We start from the raw sequence: 21202 nt of genomic DNA, 5'->3' as shown, positions 1-21202 counted from the left end.
GCTTTCCCTACTTCGCATGTTCAGCTGTTTTTGTTTATGTATTTATTGTTTATTTTTTCTCTCTAGAATAAATGCTCCTTGGCAGAGGAGAGTTTATACATTTTGTACACTTCTATACTGGGCCTCAGTGGAGCTCAGGAAACTTTTGATGACCAGGAGATGGAAGGAAGACAGGGAGAAAAGAAGGAGATGGGTTAAAAAGGAGGGAAAGAGTAAGAAGAAGAGAGAGAAAGAAGGAAAGGGAAGGAGGGAGGGAGGAAAGAGAGAAGGAGAAAGAAGGAAGGAAAGAAGAAACAAAGAAATAAAGAAAAAAAGGAATCGTAAGTCCCATTAGACTAGAATTCAAGCATATCACACATCAGCCTATGGTACTTTTCACTAGAATAGTATTTCTTAAACTCTTTTTATTATGGCCAATAATAAACATATTTTACATTAAGATAATTCACTTATATAAGTGTGATTACATGCACATACACTTAGTACATACATACATACTTTTATTCATTTTACACATTTCTCTTTTTCTATTTTAACAGTTTCTATTTTATTAGATTAATAAGGCTAGTCCGGGTTTATTAAGCTGTTGGTGGGTTATGAACCATGCTTTAATTTTCTTTACTTTTAATTTTTTGAATTGGAGCTTTTTTACTAGTACACGCTTGCAGTACATAATGATTACATTCATCTTGGGGAGTTGTTATAGGCACGTAACACATCTTAATTCATTTTACTTTCCCTTTTCTGCCTCTCCTCCCTCACTCCATTTCTTGATTCCCATTTCTATTTACAAAAGATCTATCTTCTTGTTTTGTATTACTTTCTTTTATTTTGCTCTATAAATCTATAAATTTAGATTTTTCATAGAAGAAAAGCTATGTTATATTTAAGCTTGTGGGTCTGACTTATTTTACTTGACATGATGGTTTCAAGGTGCCTCTATTTTCTACAAATGACTCACATTTATCCTTCTTTATGGCAGAGCAGCAGCTCAGTGGTAGAGCTCTTGCTTAGCAAGCATGACCTCTGGGTTCAATCACTAGCACTGGGAGGGGGAAAGGCACTTTTGACCCACAGGAGACTCTCAAGATCACTTATGTAAACAGCACTGATCCATGTTTTAAAAAACTCTGTGTAGAAGGACTGGGAGGTCTTGACACAGGACGAAGGTTAAACTACAGTTGAGGTGACAGGTCACAGACGCTACCCCACCCTATTGTGGGAGTTAATTAGAAAGGATTGCCCTCTTTGTACAATGTTGGTATTTGTTTAGAGTCAGGAAAGATTAGTGTGTGTGTGCTCTGAGCAGTGAAAGGCAGGAGGTGGATGCTGGTGGTGAGGTATTTCAAAATTAGAGTGACATCTGCCAAGAAACAGGGAAAGGCAGAGCAGTCAACTTCATCTTCATAGTCTAGGAAAGCTGGGGACGAGGACTGAACACTTTATCTTGCTGTCCATACTTCAGAATGGCACAAACCCAGCTGCAGGGTGTCTGGCTTTTCCATGCCACCCTGAGGACTGTTTTCACCTTGCTCTTTGGGGTAGAGACTGTGCACAAAATAAACCACGGTTCCTTCATCTATATTAATGCTCATTCCAGAAAGATGCCATTGGTTCTACATTTTTTCCCATTCCAGTATGCTGCATTAAACTGGATGTGTAACACACCCGTCATCTTCTCAGGTACTACAAAGCCTTTACAATATGCCAGACATTGTTGTAAGTAATTTACAACAGAGCTATGAGATAGTGGTATTGTTACAGTGTCAACCTCACCGATCTGAGCTATGAGAAAGTAACACCCCACATTTATCTAGCTAGTAAATGAGGAAGCCAGGATCCTAACCTAGGCAGTCAGGCTCCTGATCTTTATTCTCACTCACTACTTGTTCTTTAAAAATATGATGACTGGTATTGTGGTGAAATGGTGCCAGCCTATTTCTTTATGATAGAGGAGAAAAGACCTTTAGCCTACTAAATTTGGGATAAGACATACTCTAGTATGAGTCCTTGCATAGTACTGTCTGAATTCTTGTTTTGAAAGATGTTCAATCAAGTTTAAAAGATTGTACATTCGGTGTGAACTGGCTGCATACCTCTTTTGCTTTACCCAACTAGTGTTCAAAAAATATGGACCCAATGCTTGCTTTGGCAGCACACATACTACAAAATATGGGTCTGCACAGCATCTGTTGACCATGTGCATGTTAGTTCATGACAATCCCCATGGCTCTCTAGGGTATCTACACCCTGGTCTTCCCTTATGTCTCATCCCTTTTATTGGTGGGAAACCTGAAACGAGCACTGACCTTGAAGAATAAAGTGGTGTTAGGGAGAGGTATTTGGGTACCTAGAAAATACTTGGCTTCAACTAGTCATTAATTAGATTCTACTAGGGGCCCAAGTTAATTTTAACTGAAGGAAGTTTTACTATTGAAAATCCTGGCTGTTAATGAACTTTATGCTAAAGATGTAGAGGAAGAAATGCCAACTCTGCCTATTATCTCTAATATCTGCACACATTCAATCCCAGATTCTTAAAAGGCCCAGTAGGGCTGGTTCTCACTTTTTCTTTTTTAATGATGAGCACTATGCCAAGACTTTATTTATGCCAAAACATATAAACTTGATAGGAGAGTAACCTATACAAAGAGCTAGGGGAATCTTTTCCTCTAGAAGTATTTCAGAAAGGAGAAGAGTTTAGACTGTTGTTCAGCAGATGAACTAAATTCTGATTTTAATGCCCTCCAAATCCAAAGGGAAGATAATTAACCCTTGATCTCAATCTGTATAATAGCATAAATAGTTCTAGTAATACATAGAGTTGTTGTCATGGAAATTATTAAATGAAATAACCTATAAAATGGCTAGCACATGCCTAGTGCATAATATAGATTAAAAGGTTGTAAGTTTACTATCACTAACTCCTTAAAATACTTAGAGAAAATATAGATAGAAATAGTCTATGATCTATGACAAAATGTTATTTGATGGTATTTATTGTAAAGTCATGAATATAAAGCAAATGGACTGGTTGCATTCCAACTCAAGCAAGATGTGTCAAACAATTTAGACCATCAGAAGCAGGGGATGACAGAATGTGCAGATTATGGCTTGTGACACAGACAAGCTTGACTTTGATTTGGATTTGTCCAGATTTTGAACAATTTAGCTGGTACCTATGACCTCCATTTCCTTATCTGCAAAATGAGGATGATAGTTGTCTTTTTTTTTCTCCAGGTTTGCTGTATTAAGACTCTATAAACATATCCTACTACATAGTTGATATTTAATATTATGCCTCCCCATTTAAAAAACTGTGTTTGCCATATCTCTGAAATTGATTGTGAATAATAAATTTTGTCTTTATTTTAATTTTATTTTTATTATATGTATTTAAGTTAAACATTTTAACTTAATCAGAGTAAAATGGTTATTATTGTCAAGAAAAATCAGCATTTCTATTACTTGACAGTTATGTTTTGTGTTGAGAATGTAGGAAGAACACCTAATGTTCTGAACACAATGTTGTTAACTAGTCATCATGTATATTCAATAGCTGGACTTTACCTTCAACTTTGTATTCTTTGAGCTGTTTTTTTTTTTTCTATTTCCTGTCTTCATTGTCAAAAGAGTATTAAGAAGCAGGGAGAGGCACCTTGCATGTTTCTATAAATGTGGCCAGGGTCAGTACCCTGTTTGACCATTTGCTGGTGGAGCTTCAAACTAAGCATTATTGCTTGGCAAACTTTTTCCTTCAGCATCAAAATTGGCTGCCCAGAAGAGACCCTAAATCTTGATTTTATTTCCCCATCATCTGAGTGTAGGATGTTCTTAAGATTTAAAGATTCACTCATTTTGGGGATAAATTTACCTGATTTTTGTTTATGTGCATATGAAACTTCCAAATACTTGGACTACTTTAGGTATAAGGTGACCACATCTCTTATTAAAAGCAATAGTTTCCCCCATGCATAAAAGTAACATAGAAACACTGTGAAAATTATTTTCAAACATTCATTTAGATAACCATTTCTAAAATATTACTATTTTCTGTCACTTTCACGTGCTTTTCTGTCTGTGCATATATTGTATGCATATATAATATAAATGTCAACTCACAAATAATTTTTAGATTGTGATCTTGCTATTTATTAAAATTTTATATCCTTATGTTTTCAGTAGACTATCCTAGCATTATTTAATAACTTGTCCAAAAAATCTGCTCAGAAATGGCCATATTATCATGCACCTTGTGGGAGAACTACTTTATTTGACCATTCCTCATTTATTTTAAATGTAGGCTTTTTTCATTTTTCCAAAACCATCGCAGATAGCTTTTCTTAAGTGTTAATTGGTTTTGTTATCTCTGTCCTGTTTCTTTTGATCAATTCCAAGGAGTGTGATTAACTTAGCTAAATGATAAGCCGAACTGATTTCCAGTTTACATCTCCTGTTAGGATTGAAAGAAGACAGTCATAGCAACAGGGTCTCAAAATCAGTGAGTATCAGAATGAAATTAAGTATGTCTGTAAAGTTTTACTAGTTGACTAGATGCATCCTAAACAAAAGTAATATATCCTTACTCTAACTTGTTACTTGGCTGATGCTGAGTGAGGCTTAGAAAAACTAACTTGAGATTTAGACCAAAAGACTAGAAATCTGCTTTTCGGTATAACAAAGGGTGAACCCAGAACTATTTCAGTGTTGGCTTATATAAAACACCAATTGGCAGCCTATGTTTCTCCACCTATAAAGCAGGAACATTTATGTCTTCTTTGGATAGATTTTTGAGCAGAACTTAATGGTGTGCTGATATATCTGAATATTTATGGAGCTGTACATGCTACAACAAATCACTGGCTAATTACTACTGTGTGTTGCAGGGAGGGAGGTGTTATAATTGTGTGGGAGCAGGGAGTTGGGGAACTGGTAGAAGCACCTCTCAGGAGAAAATACTAGCAGCACAGATTACATTCAGCTGAATTAAGAATGGATTATGGAGTGATAATTCAGAGCACACATGAATAATTTTTTAGATCAACCCTTACTCTCCTCCAGTTAAATCATGTCAAGTCCCAGTTTAAAAAAAAACCAGTAGTCCTCAAATTTCAGCACACAGAAGACTTCCCTGGTGTCTGTGGAGGTGTCTGTGGAGGTGAACCATTGTTGCACCCCACCCACAAAATCGGTGACCCAATAGGTCTGGGGCTGGGACTGAACAATGGCCTTTCTAGCAGGCTCTTTGAGGACTGATGCTAGGTTCTCAAACACATTTGAAAGATTACTGGTCTATCATATTCCTCTGTAGCAATTTTACTCTTACTAAGTGAAACTCTCACATGCTATGGAATTGTTTTTGTTCATAGGATGCAATTGATGTTTGTATATGAGCAGCATTAAATTTCATCAGAAAGCAGACTTGTAATTATTTTTCAGGACATGGTGTCATGTCTTTGAAAAATGTAAATGCACTGAGTATACCTTTCTCCTTGATCCATATCTTCACCTGGTGCACACATGTAATTGAATGTGCATTGTGTAGGCATGCCTGATATTGCATGGAAGAAATATTTTCTAGCTAGTATTAGAAACAGCCTCTAAAAGCAGAGCTATCAAATTTACCAATTACTTACTTACAATGAAAAGTGAAATTTCAGATCTATTTTATATAGATGGGGGTTCTTATATAACCAGAGGCTTGTTTGTGATAACTTCACGCTTGAGTGGCCTGGGGCAGAAAATGAGATATTTCATAATTTCAGAAGGGACCTCAGCCCATGAACACAGGCATGTGGTCAAAGAGTAGACAGCTTGTTTGGTTCAGCCCTGTTCCAGGGAAATGGCTGCAATCCAAACACAAAAGGAGGCCAGAAAGCAGATTATTTAATCACCTGGATCCCTGGTCTTGCTGCTGCAGCTGTTGTAAGAACCTGTCACAGTTGGCTTGCCAAAGACTCAGGGCCAGATGCATTCCCAACTGACACCTGGCCAATGAGTTCCACCTAAAATCAGTGTGGCCTAAAGTAACTAGTGTTTAGGAGTAAGAAGAGCCACTCTCCATTAGAAGAATCCCTTAGATAGGAAATGGCCTGGAAAAGGAAGAGGTGTGGGCATCAAATCAGATAACTGTCTTAAAACTACGTCTTATGAGTATAAAGCATTTTGGTGCTATTCACTGGGGACTGAAATGCATCTGAGATATTTCCTTCCTGAGTTTACTTTAAAAAGAATTAAAAGGAATCATAACAGAGAGTTGGAAACAATTGTCATCGCTCAGTACACATTTATCTTAGGAGCAATGGAGAATTAATTTGTGATGAGGTCATTCCTTTGGAAACAGTTCTGAATAGAGTGTGTGTTAGGGACTAAAGTTGATATTAAGTTTTTCCTTACTTAAATCATATTAGAAGGATAGGCAAGAAGAAGAGAAAGAAGGAAACGGTTGGAAGTTTGGAAAAGAAAAAAAGAAATAGAATGTCAGCTGAGGATTTAATAACTGATTGAAAAGAGCTACTGAGTTTGGAAGCATTTATGTCCAAAATTTCCAGAGGGGAGGAGGAAGGGAGGGAGGGAGAGAAAAAGAGACAGTGGAATGGGAGAGGATAAAGGGAGAAAGAAGGAGGAGGAAGAAGAAAAGAGGAAGAGGAAGAAGAGGTGAAAGAAGAAGAGAGGAGAGCAGAAGGGAGAGGAGAAGGGAGAGGAGGAAGGAAGAAGTGGAGACAGAAAAGGAGGGAAGGAAAAGGTAAGGAAGAGAGGAGAGGAGAGGAGAAGATTATAATGATTACACATTCTGGGTCGGTCTTACACTTGCCTGCATGCCTAAGATGTGATCTTAGAAAGTAGCAATCAATTATTTTGATGGTGTGATTATGGCTACAGGATGGACATATCACAGGCAGAAACACAGTTCATTCCTAAATACTCCTTTGCCTAGGAGGGCCTCTGCACTGAGTGTCCTGTGGTGCCTAGAGCTGATTAAAGCTTGTGGGGAAAAGGCTTACTCTCTCTTGGGAATAAATAATGATGATTTGTTTTAAGTGAATTTGAGGTTTCCCTGAGCCCTCAAAAGACAGTCTGCTCTGGACCCCATGATTTATGCAGTACTATAACTCTATTATGTTGGCTAGGTAGAGGAAGATGTCCTTCCAAGTTATTGAAGCTGTTCATTTCTTCTTAGCACTCCATAGTAAAGCACATTTCCACGGTAAAGCAGAAAATAGCTATTTTTGCCCCATGCTTCTAATCTGGGGTTCAATTTCCACAGCCATTTAAAATAATACACCTAGCTTTAAAAAACAGAGGTACAGGGATTTAAATCCTCCTTAACCAAAGTTTTGGAGTGTGAATAACTGGCAATGTGGGTTTTTTCCCAACTTTTTTCTATTTTTTCCCAAAGAGAGGGAGGTAGAATGGAGTTTTAAAAATTCATATGTAATAAAGAACATCATACTGGGTTACCCCAGCTCAGCAGTAGCTCATAGGTCAGTAAATAATTCCCGGGAAGCTGGGAGATGCTGGCTTTCTGACTGGGAGGGAATGAAGCCATGGTTTGCCGTGCACTTTTGGGTTGATATACCCCCATGTAGAGGGCTCATTGGTTTGTCTAGCTTCTCTGCAGTATCGCAGTTAGATGAAAAGAAAAGAACACAGTTTCATCTCTTGCTTGTGCTGACACGTATGGAAACCAAAAATACTTAGGGTGTTCTTTAGCCATCCTATTTGCTGGGAATTTAAGGAATTATTTGTGAGGTGAAACTATAATGGGGAGAGAAAGATACATATGTGATACCCACAGGGATATTGACTTGGAGGTTTGAAACTGAGCCTGGGCATGTCATGACTTAACAAGGAGGATTTCCTTGTCTGGAGAAAAAGGAATGTTATCAAAATATTGATGTACACCAGTGATGATGGAGGGCAATATGTAGTGCTATGAGTTCAATGAGGGCATAAATTTCATCCTTTATTTTCTTTCCACTTAGACAACTTTATTCCTATTCCGTCAAGCCCCATCTGCATTTCTGGATCTAAATCCTTTCCTCTGGTCAGGGACACCCTCATATCTGAATTCACATGCCTACTTATGCAGTCAACCCTGACCTGGGCTCCTATCTTAAGAAGGAAAAGTTGTGTCTAGGCCACAACGAGCTGAAAGGTCTCTGTTGTGATCTGTGATTCTCAAATCTCTCCGTGCCTCAGTTTCCTCTCTGTTAAGCAGGAGTAATGAACATTCTTAACTTATGGCTATGGTTGAGAGTGAATGTGTTAAGACATTTAAAGGCCTATAAAAGGTGTTTTGCACATTTTCAGTGCAATATAAATGTTTATGACCATTATAGTTACTGCTGTTGCTACTGGGTGTTACGGACTTTATTTAATTGTTTGAAATGTGACTGTGCTCTGCAATGAGTGTGTATTTCTTTCATGTTGAATTTTCTCTGTACTGTATGTCCTATGGATCTCCAAATTTTAATTTCTCACCTGGATTCACTGGTCTTGTTATCTAAGAAATCAGATACTACTGGAAACATGGGGAAAGCCTTTCTTTTTTTTTTTCTTTTTGTAATTAAACTTTTAAAGAATTGAGATAAGGACAGAGGTTGGGATCTGTGGAGGAAGAATTGGATTGTATGGATGAGGGCAGTGCACAGTAGTGATTAAGAAGAAACATCCATAAAAGGAAGGAAAGACTTTGGCATTGGGAAATGCATTTAGAGGCAGGCCCCAGGGAGCCTCAGCCTGCTCTATAGGATGCAGGGGAGATGCATCTGGCCTGCAGAGTGATCCTGACCTGAGCCTGGCAGAGTTTCCTAGCCTTTGTACTCCACATAGATCACTGAGAGAATGTTACCGCTTCAGAAAGAATGGACCCTTAGGCAAAGCAGATTCTGAGGAAGCTGATAGCTAGATTCTTTGCTCCCTTAAGAGAGATCTGAGCAATTCATATCTGTGTCATCCACAGGACTAAAAGATGGAGCCTTCCCATGGAGACTCAGTATAACACTGCTTTGCGGTCTTCAGAATTTGGCCAAATGGTTTTACAGGGAAGGGAAGCAGAACAAAACCAGGTTCTCCTAAGGATCAGGGACAGTGATGAAGGAAGAGCAACAAGGGATATGGAATCCAACAAGTAGCAGTTTATGTTACTGTATAGAGTGTGGCTATTTCAGTAAGCACTAGAGGCAGCCAACAGAATTTATATGGGCAAGGCTACTAGGGGTGATGTGGGGATGGCAGGTATTAGGTAGGACACATGTTTAGAAAAAGATTCCATTTCCCACATTTTTAAGATTTTGGAACGTGGCTAATAGAAACCACTGTGGGCCTATGGTGACCAACCTTATCTGTTTTCTCAGTCCGAGAAATCTAGTACCTGGAACATTCTAGGTAAGTTGACATTAATCCCCTTTCCAAGCCCATTCTTGGGGTCACAACTGAAGGTATAAAATACTAGATGAATATAGGGTTTGGAAACCATGAAGTGATGTTTTTCCATCTAGTTAAGAGTGACAGGAATAAAAATATTATTGATGTTTCCTATGGTGCTTCTCAAATGCTAGGCAGCTAATAAATATAAATCAAAAGGAAATTGAACATAAGGGCAATGAATTAAAAGAGAAAATTATTTGGAACAAACTCTTAAGGACAGGGAAAGAATGATAAAGTGGGGTATAAATCAAGGAAGCAAAAATGGCTCAACACACTCTGACACTTTATGGTGTTGTAGAGAATGAGCCAAGTCCTGAGGCAAGGTCTTCCAGCCAGACTCGCGGGCTCGCACACCTGCCACTGTAATAGAACTGCCTGGGAGCTCTCTCTCTCCACCCACAACCTCAACCCATCGGTTCTGCATCTATCTTCTTTCCTTCCTTCTTCTTTTCACATTTCCTTGCTTCCTTGCTTCCTTGCTTCCTTGCTTCCTTCCTTCCTTCCTTCCTTCCTTCCTTCCTTCCTTCCTTCCTTCCATTCTTCTTTCTCTCTACTAAATGGATAATATGAGCTTCAGCCATCCCCGGGGTCAAAGATAGTGAGAAGTCTCATCCCTGCCCAAAGTTGATCCTGGCCTTGTCCTTCACTGCCCTCTCCCAGAGGGAATCAGTCTCTCTTAGGGACTAAACATGCTTGTAGTTTGGTGTGGAAATTTGATGGTGGAGGTGGGGAGGTTAACTCCTCTCAGAGTTTGCATCTGTCGCTTCCTTTATCCACCTCAAGGCCCTAATGGTTTACAAGAAACTGACCTCATCTCAAAGATGCAATAAGAACAATTTCTGCTTTAAAATATAGAATGGTTTCCAGGCAAGGCCGGTATGAGTCACCACTCTGTGACCTTTGGACTTTCCTACTCCATGTCAATCATAACTCAAGCTCAGTCAACAAGTCAACAATTAGGTTTCCACTGATAAACTGTGTTGCACTAATAATTAAGATTTTGTGTCCAAGAGGTTGGATATACCATGTTCAATTACCTGCACCCTGTTTTCAGGCTACCCTATAGTTTGTGTTTCTAACATATAAACTTACTTGCCACATTTCACCCTTATCCCAATGGCCTCTGCACATGGACTTTATTTTTACTTACATAAATCTAGAAACATTTTAATTTAGTATTTTTCTTTTGCATGCACCACTAGATACCCATTTTGTGTTCAAAAAATATTTCTGCTCAGATACCAAAATGTGCATAGAGCCTAGAATATAGCAGGTTCTCATTGAGAATTCATCATACAAACTATAAATGATTTGGTATATTTGGTGAATAACTCAGTGATTAAGCAAATTCAATAATAAATTAAAAATACTGATTTCAAAAGATAATGGATTAATGTAGCCCTCAAATTCACACAACATTTGTTATCAATAATATATTATTTTCCCTGAGCACCCAAAGTATTTTTCACCACTATCAAGTGTGCTGATTGTTTCTTGGAGAGCAGGCAGGTATGATAATCTGCATTTGACAAATGGCTTGGAAGACGGATTGCTGAAGAAAGAAAGAGAGAGAGAGAGAGAGAGAGAGAGAGAGAGAGAGAGAGAGAGAGAGAGAGAGAGAGAGAGAGAGAAAGGACATAGCAGTTCCTTCCCTGGATGCAGAAAGCCTACCTAGGGCAGCTCAGCCTTGTATGGCCCTGGGGACAGCAGTGCTGTGCTTGAACAGGTCCACTTTGCACCCGTCTGGGCAGCTCTTTCTCTGATCCTCCCATTTCTGTTGATCATTTCTGCTTGCCATTTCTGTTGCCCTTCCAGGGCTGTCTGGTTAGAAACAGATTGGGAAGAGTCCTATTATATCGTTCCCTATAATCTCTAAGATTGACTTCTCCAAAGGATCCTGTAAGAATATTTCCTTAAAAACAGTGTTTCTGGCAATCAGATAAAAGAACTCATTGCAGTGGGGGGTGGGCATGATTATGCACACTTAAGAAATGAAGGCTGAAGACGGAAAGGCGCAGCCCTCTTCCAGCCCATCCTTCCACAGACCCTTGACCTGCTCTCCCTACTCCCACTCCTACTCTTGCCTTGTTAACTTGAGAACCTTTGTCAGGCTGAAAGGAGGAACTCAGGGACTGGCTCTCTGTGGGTCACTCAGCCAGCCAGGACTCTGCAAGCCACTGGGGCAAATGCAGGCAGCGGAGCCTGTCTCCTGGGCCCCTGGAAAAGACTGTGTGTCCATGCCTCCTCCTTGGGGTGTCTTAGATATTATTAGATGTGAGTTCCTCTTCCCATTTCAGGTGATTTTGAGGATTATCATATTCTGATGGGGGCAGGAGCTATAGTGTTCCAGAGTCCAGTGAGTTTGAGAAACTGTAGGGAACTGACCATCAGTGTTATTCAGGACAAGCTTTGTTGAAAGTGCTAACCACAGAGTAAGTCAGGTCTCTCCTAGGAAAGGTCAGTTGTTGCCCTCATCCTCTTCCTTTCTTTAGTGTTATCACGGATTTTAATGGCCTCTCGGTATCTGTTGGAAATTGAAGTCAGGGCCTTTTTATTTAGACAATCATGGGCCACAAAATCAGTTGCTTTCTCAGTTTACACGCAGCCATAACCCTCACAGCCTCCTTCAGGCTCTGGTTTCAGGTGGACACTATTCTCTGGTTAAAAAAGAATGCAACTTGTATCTTATAATTTAGTGAATTTAAGTAATTCCTTAAAGTATCATTGTTTGACTCGAATTGGCAAACTGGACTTTAATGCTGTGCATTTGATTTGTGTAAAATCAAAGTCAGGGGAGGGTTATGCCCCCTCCTCCCTTTCCCCACCTCCTCTTTCCCAGCCCTTTTTATTTGGGGCAAGCAAAATAGTTAAAAATGTCAAACTCACAGTATGCACTGTCAACAACACAAAGAGAAGGCTGAAATAAAATCCTCCAACTTCACGGTGACACTTTATACTTACATAGGGCCTTTCATTGAGAGGCTTCAGTGTTTCAGGAACATTAACCCTTACTGTACCTCCCTGAGCTGGACCCAAAGCCTGCGCTTGCTGAAATACCAAATATGAGAGGATAGCACTGTTTTTTCTCTTTGGACAAATGCTATTCAGATGGTACTCAGGGTAGCTCAGATTTTACAATCTTCCTTCCACCTTCCCTTCCTGCGTGTCTCTGCTACCTTAGCTCCCTCTCCAAAGGCTCTTGGTGTTCTGAACGTGTCCCAACCCAAAGACAGACTAGATGGATACTGAGGATACCAGTAAGCATCCCTCACTCCTCCAGTGAGAAAAAGGGCTTGAAAATTGGTATATCATGAGATACATGAAAGCAGTCATTGAGTAATCTGAACTTAGTTGGAACTCCTTACACTTACTTTATTATGGGCCTTGTTTTTATTTGATTTACCTATGTGAACTACAGTAATGCTGGTGACTAAAGCCAGTTAATATCTTTATTCCACTATGTGTTTAGGACTATCAACCTGGTATATGTGTTATCTTTACCAAGTTGTACTTTGTGTGTCAAATTTTGTGTCAGATATGATTTATGTTAGGCAGTGGCTACCAGGAATTTTCTAACGATCTTAATGCCTTTTCCTAGGAAATTTGAAAAAAGCTACATGATTTTTATTCAATATTTGATTATCGACAAGAAAATCATGTAGTTCCCTCTTTTTAAACAAACCAGTGCTTCTTAAAATATGGTCTAAGGACCATTACATGTGAATGTTGTGGGCCAATTTCTAAGCATGGAGATTCTCCAGCACCCTAGAGACTCCCTCTCTCAAAGCTCTGTTAATTTGTTTGGTGCATGCTGAGGTCCTCATGCAATCTTGTAGAATCTCTTCTACTTCCTATTTCTGATCATACTGTCTTCCACAGGGCAGGCTGACGGGTCACAGGCTTTCTCCTAAGCCTTTGAGAATCATTAGCTCCAGAAGAAGAAATGCATATTGGACTATTCATAACTCAAGGTTCTTGGTGTGAAGAGAAGCAGGTGGCAACTGTGTTTAAGTGATTGCTCTCTGATAATTTCTCCTTTCCAGAAGGGGACCTTGTTCATTCCAAAGGACATGGGAAGCCTACTTCCTTAGGCTGCTCCAGGGCTAAGCCCAGTAAATCTGATTCAAATACCTTTTGCATCTGCATTTGAAAGGCTGGGTTACCTGAAGAAGCAAAAGCCACATCAGTTATGGGTTGAAATCTAAACTTGGTTGAATGTCGCCTGCTTTATATTGGTATATAACAATCATGTTATTTTAATAACAGCCACATGTCTCCTCTTCCGATGTTTTACTGGTCACACTGGTATACCAACTTTTCAATATTGATAATCACTGGAGAAATCTAGGACTTCTCGGGACTCTGCAGGGTCATGCAGACCTGAGTTGTGCTCGTTCTACTGGAGGATACTTCTTTGATCACAGTCAAGATACTTCATAATACCTCTCTGGGCTTTTGGTCCCTCAGTTGTGAACTGAGAGCAATAAAAATAGTATTTCACTCCTTGAGTTACTTTATGGGTGAGCTAGATGATGCCCTTAATCAAATGGTACATAGAAATGCTTACAAAATGGCCACGGGGGCGGGGCAGAGATTTTGCTCAGTAGCTCAATGCTTGCCTGCTAAGCATGAGGTTATGAGTTCGATCCCTGATACCAAACCAAAATAAAACAAAGAAATGCCATTGGTACTCTTGTGGATAGGAGAAGGGAATCAGACACTGGAGGTAAAATCAGCCTGTCTTGATGGGTTTGGGAGGTCCCTAGTCATATGAGATCTTCCCCAGGAATTGACTAGGTGAGTACCTCAATTGTTTTTCACACCATGCAGCTCTGATTCAACCTTTCACTTTAGTAATTTTTCTAGTTTAAAACAGAAAACATTTCAATGTGAAGAACGCTGCATAAGACTTATTTATTCATTCATTTATTTATTTAAAGGAAATGAACAAGTGAATAGAGATGTATCCATGGTCTCACTGCTGGAAGCCCTGGACTGGTGGGGGTAGGTCTCAGGGACAGACAGAGGGGACACCTCACTTGGTGGAGTTGACTTTGGCAGCTGCCTCAGTGACCACGTGATAGTGACAGGTGAAACAGCCTTTCTACTACCCAGCCTTACCTCTACTCTGTTTTTACAGTAAGTTGTAAGCTTAGCATTTGTATTTCATTCTGGTTTGGGAAAGAATGAACCGTATCACACCCAACAGTATCCAAATGTGTGATTTAAATAGAATCCTAACTCAGGTTGGGCTATTAAAAAATGCAAACATGCGGGAGCCCTAGGCGGGCTTTCTTTTTTACTCTTTGTCAAATGATCCCAGACATCTTCTCACTGAGAGAAAGAAGAGACTCCAGTGCGCTTTCTCCAGAGGAGTGGAAATCTTGCTTTAAAAAACTCATCTTACCTTGGTGGAAATTTTCAGTCATTCTCTTTCCTGGGCACTCTTTTTCCACCATAAAGAAACACGTAGCATCTAATGCATAGCATATGCCCTCCAGTTCCACTGCAGAGACCCTGTAGGCAGGATGCAGGATTGCAGCCTGCGAGTTTTTGCTGTCACTCAGGACCGCTGGAAAAGCCTGGAGGGAGAGGGAATAAGACACTGGAGGTAAAATCAGACTTTGGGTCAGACTTTGCTCTCCTGCCCTGGAGTGTGGTCCAGGTAGACAAGCTAGGACAGGGAGCCAGTCAGACTTGCACCTCAGCAAGTTTCTGTACTTGGACTTCTCCCTGCAGTGCTTGTGAGCACCATGGGAACTGAACCAGAGCAGCTCATACTTGTCTTCCCTTAAAACTCTATTTGTTAAGCAGCAGTTGCATAAAGGAAGGTCAGCCCTTTATGTTCTGAATGCTGAACTGTAACCATTACTACGATGGACAGAGCCTAAGATGTTTTCAAATTAGTTCTTAGTTGCAATGGGAAGAGGATCAGTCTTTGAATCAGAATAAAACCCAGTAGCTGGTTCCTCCTTCTTTTTTACCCAGCTCTTTACCTATACACTGTTCAGTTACAGGAAGAACTTCACAAACAGTCATTCAATGGTTCCTCACTGAATACTTACTATAGGTCAAACATTTTGTGAATGAATAGTTAAGTTTCTCCTCAAGATGTATTTTAAAATTATACTACTGTATCTTTTAAAATTATTTTAATAATTAAAGTCTTAACAAGATTATTCAATAATGTCAAATTATACCAAGAGTTTCTCCTACCTCTTCCTGAGGATAACTAACATTAATTTGTTTCATCAGGTACTACATTCTTTTCTACAAGTTGCTTTAGTCACTCAATAATTAACTGTCTACTTCTGTCTTGTGAACTGCTACCTCAATTTACCTTTCCTCATTTTGATGAATGTGGAATACTTGGATGATGAAAAATGAATGCAGAACAGAACATTCTCATGCTTATATCTTAGTGCTCTTTTTTTGGAACATATTTACCAGGTCACTGTAGAAAAGTGGGACTGCTGCATTAAAGAGTTTGTACATACAAAATGTTTTAACACTTCCAATTTACTTTGGTTAACATTGTGCTCATTTAAGACTCATTAGTAATAGACAAGATCTGCTCTGTCTTTAATTTCTACCTGAGAGTGTCATATTGGGGGATCCCAATCTCCTACCAAATCAATAATCAATTGCTATTTGAGAAAATGATTTGCAGACGTGGGGTAAGCATCTGCTGTGGGTGAGCAGTAGAGTGTGAGGTCATTTTTTTCCAAGGCAAGGCAGGCCTTGTTCCCATATGCCAGTCCTGGTCCTGTGTTTTATGGCATCTGTGAACCTTCTCTTGCCTCCACCCATGGCACCCTCCCCTTCTACATTTCTGCTTCAGATCCACTGTGGCGGGAGACCTGGGTATAAACAAATAAATAACGCGACACAATGGCTTCTCCTAAAGACTGGCCAAACTGAGTTGGGGAGACAGAACACAGATGGCTAAAAAACAAACTAAAAATACAAGTCAGTGTATAAAAAGCAGCAAATAAATATAAATAGTAAGCATCCTTACAGCAGTCCAGAGGAAGGAAGCAAAACAGTGGCTAGGAGTTGGAGCCGCAGGGCAGGACTTACTTAGGTGTGTGGAGCGCTAGTCCCAGGAGACCCGGTGAGTGGGGCGACAGCTATAAAAACTGTGAAAATCCACTGCCAGAAGAAGACAGCCTGAAGGAAAGTAAGGGACAGTCCACTTTTGACAATTGGAAGTAAAGTTTGTGGTGTTCTTTGAACTTGTTAGTGATACTTGACAGAGGTTCTTAATCACTCTTGTTCCTTTGTTTTTGAGCATTGTGTGTGGTGCTGGAGGAAAGTTTCCAGCATTCTCCCTAAAAAGAAAATCACATATTTGAAAATATGTGCATTATTTTGTCTTATGATTTCAGAGGACCTTTGCTTCTACCCGAACGTGAGAAACTTTTAATGTGTGTCTGGGAAAAAAAAATTGCAACCCAAGATAATCAATCTAGCCAGAAAAAATGTTAGCCAAGTATGTGAATCACAGTAAAAGTTGTTAGCCAGTGTGGGACACAACCAGTATTTGCATATTTGTGAATCGTCAAACTCTGAATCTGGTCCCAAACAGGTGGGTAAACAAGCTCAAAAGTCTTCTCCCACCTCACATTTCTCCTCCACATCTGCAGTTTATGCAGTGTGCATCCGTGGAGGTGATTCTCTGGCTTTTTTGGACCTGAAAGAAGCCAAGCTCTTGAAAATGTGAATCAAAGGGATTATTTACGGGCGTGGAACTGGAATCCACTCCTCAATGCCGATTTTGCTGCAGAAAAGATACTCTAGCTCCCCACCCCCTCCTTTCTTTTTGACAGTCAGTTAATAAAGACTCAACAATAAGCAGCTGCCAGTGATGTCATTTGGGACTTTGTCCACGGAGCTTGTATTTACAAGCTCCGAGCCACTACAGAGCCGCAGCCTGGGAGCAGCGCGAGTCTCCACACACTCGCCGCCCCGGGTTCGGATTCGGATTCAGATTCGGATTCGGATTCGCCTCGGGACCTCGCAGCCGCTCGGTCTGATCCTCGGAAAGCAGCCTCTGAGCCGCAGTCTTTGAATACTTGAAAAGTAAGCAGAGGATTACCGCGGGACGGGCTGTGAGCCTCGGAGGGTTGCGGAGTCGCGGCAGCTCCCGTGTCTGTCTGTCTCCACCGCGGTGCGACTGGTGTCCACCGAGGCGCTCGCTGCGAGTAAGACTGGTGGGGTTTGTTTTTAACTCTCGTGGCAGATTTTTCTTATTTGTACAGCTTGCTTTCCTTTTAAAGTGAGATGATGATGTGTACGTATTTCTGCCGCTCTCCGGGCAGCCGCAAGTATGCATTTGTTCCGAGTAATTATAGCGCGCTGGAGTTGAGTGGGTGCGGCGCGAGCGCGCAGACGCGGGAGGGCGCGGAGGGCCACGCGGGTCCGGGGCTGGCTCTGCGGGCGGAGGTGCCGTGCCGCTGTGGCTTTGTGTTTTAAAATAAATACCAGCTAAGCGAACAAAAAATCCATTGCGCCGACCTAGAAACTTTTAATTAACTGGTGTGCTGGAGGGGAAGCCCCACTTTCCCCATCCTGTCTGCAGTTTATAGAGGTCTAATATTGCACACGTGGTTGGGTATGATTTCTTGTCCTCTCCTAGCTATAACTTGACCCCAAACTATCTCTTTCCTGTTCTTTCTCTTTTCCCCCTCTCTCCCTTCCCCTTCCCTCTTCAAGTTCATTCATTCTCAGGCATTTTGGATTGATAAAAGTTGTGAAATTCTGTCTCTATTCAGATTTTTACGGGCCCACAGTAACTAACTGAAGAAATGTCCAGTATTCTGATTTGCTTGCTGAGTTAGCTGAGTTAATGTACTACTGAAAAAGTCAAACTTTGACGCTCAACTTGTTGCATGAGCTGCATTCTCTCTTTCATTTTCCTCGGGGCCCTTAAAACACTCCAAATATTCCCTGCGTTTAAACAGGAGAGTGGGTTCTGTGTGCCCCCGGTTTGATCAGGGATTCCCTTCTACCCTACTGGCTCCGGGTCTCCTGTGAGCTCATCTCCTTTGCCACCTGGCAGTTCTTCTTAAGAGCTGTTAGCTTGTCTTTGTGGGTCACCTTGGCTGCTGCTTTCCTGCACAATGCCTGCAGTTAGGCCACTCTGAGCTGCCTGGGGCTGATTCCTGCCCTCAACCCCGGCAGCCCGCTGAGCAGATCCGTAAACCGTGGCTGTTGGCTTGTTAGCTCCTGAAGGCAAATCCATGACTCATTCCAGGAGATGGCTTGCTCCTGAATGCTTTGCTCTGTCAGCAGCCTAAAGGTACAGCGAGGCCCTCACAGCCTCTCCCTAAGCCAGTGTGGAAAGATCCTAAAATTTTCAACTGTTTTCCTCAGAGTCCTAAGCTGGGAAAGAGTCCTGCCTCTTAACCAGCACTCAATTTTCCCATCAGAGTACATTCAGCGTGGGTATGTTTTATGTGTCACGGTTCAGTGCTCTCTGTAGATTTTTGTGTAAAATGTTTTTTGTTGTTAAAATGGTTTGCAAACTTAGTCAAAGCTTGTTCTTTTACAGAAAAACAGAACAAAACAGAACACCCTGAGGCAGGAGCAATGATTTGTCCAAATGAACCCGGCAAGACAGTGATAGTCTCCCATGTTCTTTCCAGCCTGCCTTCCATTCTTCAATCTCAAAGATTAACAGAGAAACAGGATCCGCGTGATTCTTCTGCCTCTTGGAGCAGAGGAGCTGTGTGTGTGTGTGTGTGTGTGTGTGTGTGTGTGTGTGTGTGTGCAGGTGTATGAGGAAGGTGATCTGGCAAGGAGAGAGAGAACATTCCTCTTTTGGCTTTGGCTCTGGTTACCTTTCTGAATGTCTCTGTTCCTCATTGCTCTCACTAACAAACTGAGGGAAGCTTCATGGTTATTTTACACTTGTCCTAAAGGCTAGCGAGGTGGCTACAGTTGGTAGGCATTTTGCTGTGAGCACAGGTTGGGGTATACAAGGTGATTCCCAACTCTGACATTATTTCTGCTCTGCTTTTAGGTTTCAAGCTTCTTTTTATCATCCACAGCTTGCTTCTCTTCTTGTACTTTGAAGGTCTACTTTGACCTTGTTTGTTCCTTGTTTTTTGGTTGATTGTTTCTCCCTGCTCCACCCTGTCATTGAGGCCTATGCCCCAGATCCCAGGACTCCCCTGGCTCCCACTCCAACCCTGTGCTCCCTGTGCTCTAGAACCTTCCTTGCTCAATTATCCCATCTTTGGGGTGTCTTTGTAGACTCCCCATGGGCAAGTGGTGTTTTCCTTTTCATTGTTTGTACTCATGTAGCATCTTGTGCTAACTTTTGCCATAGGAGCTCTTTGCCACAAATACCTTTCTCCACCAAAAGCAAAGGCCATACTTTAATTCTTTCTGTATTCACAGGACGTAGCAGAGTAGTTGTTCAGTATATAATCTTAAATAAATGAGTTAACTAAACATTTTCCTTCATCGAAGACCTAGGCCTCTGAACTTGGTTGGCAAAATTATCATATACTTGTGCTGAATGGCTTTAAATTCTTCTTGACTGTTCAAGACCTCTGATGCGCAAATTCTGAGTGTAAAACCAAGGCTGTTCTTGATGTTAATGTCCCTATCCTGCCTCCTTCCTCTCCACTCTCCAGCATGTACTTAAATCTGCTCTGGAACTACCAGTGCCCCAGGACCTTCTGAGTGGCGGCATGTCATGACACAAGAGATCACCGAGGACTTTGACTCTGGAAACACACTCCCAGGGCTCAAACCTGACTTCCATCACTTACTGGCTTTTTAAAACATTTTTTAATTTTGTTACTACATGTTTGGAGTTCTTAATGATTATGTTGACTGTGGGAAATTGGAACGTGTACATAGCACATCTTAATTTTTTTTTTTATCCCCATCCCCCTTCTTTCTCCCTGCTCTTCTGATTTCGGGAGCTTTCCCCATTTGCAAAATCTCTACCCTTATTTTTCCTCCCAATCCAGTTTTATCCCAGTTCCCTCCCTTCCCTTCCCACTCCCCGGCATCTCTTGTTTCCCTTCTCATTGATCCCAGTTAATCCACTTAACTTCTCTGTTTCAATTTCTCATCTTTAATGAGATGTAGCTAATAAGACTGCCTACTTCATGGGAGGATAGGGGAGGATTAACTATATTAACACAGCCTCAACACAAAGTACAATGCTAGCCATAGATTGGGTACTAAAGCATATTAGCTAATGTTACTATTTATCTTGCTGTTACCTGCATCCTAGCCTTAATTATTGAAAGTCTCCAAAGTAGAATTTAAATGTAAATATAGTTTAAAAATTCCTCAGAAGATTCAGAGGAGAATCACTGACTTGCATACCAAAAGCTACTTTCTGTTGGCTAAATCTTTGGGTTTGCTGGCTCTTTGGAACCTGTACACATCTAGACTTCCATGCCCAACCTGTCCTCTGACCCTTGCTTGCATTTTCCTTTCCTGTGAGAAGCACTGGCACTGCACACCACAGGCAGGCATACCTGGGCACCAGGGATTTTTGTCTGTCTGTTCCCCTCTTCTAACAGCTGCTGTATTTGAAGTGCAGACCTGACTCCTGGTTCCCATAACTGTGAACAGTGTATGCTCTGGGGCCTTTCTTTTCCACAATGGTACCCACTGCCAGTCCTCACTCTCTATCGAGTAAGCTTTACTTGCTCCCCTCTCTGGTGATGCCCATCCTTGCCACTTCCAAAAATCAGACTGGTTATTTATATCACCAGCTCCCGCAGCCCCTTTATTTCTCTCA

The 21202-nt window shown here is 41.0% G+C and overlaps 1 protein-coding gene across 5 annotated transcripts in view; it reads left to right on the top strand.

The window, feature by feature from the left end:
- Nckap5 (NCK associated protein 5) overlaps positions 1 to 21202 on the top strand; it is a 949190-nt gene that overhangs the window by 63077 nt on the left and 864911 nt on the right. For 3 of the 5 annotated variants that reach the window (XM_023561118.2, XM_063259593.1, XM_063259595.1), the window contains exon 1: positions 17374 to 17514. The exons of 1 other annotated variant lie outside the window; for it this stretch is intronic. The gene's annotated coding sequence lies outside the window, so the exon portion shown is untranslated. Of the gene's footprint in view, positions 1 to 17373; positions 17637 to 21202 lie in introns of those variants that run through there. One more of the 5 variants, XM_063259589.1, reaches the window with a different exon arrangement.

The sequence above is a fragment of the Cavia porcellus genome, unplaced genomic scaffold (genome assembly GCF_034190915.1).
Source record: "Cavia porcellus strain 051 isolate PalLab524CR breed Dunkin Hartley unplaced genomic scaffold, mCavPor4.1 scaffold_12, whole genome shotgun sequence".
In the NCBI taxonomy this organism is placed as follows: Eukaryota; Metazoa; Chordata; class Mammalia; order Rodentia; family Caviidae; genus Cavia; species Cavia porcellus.
This window is presented reverse-complemented; position numbering and strand designations above follow the sequence as displayed.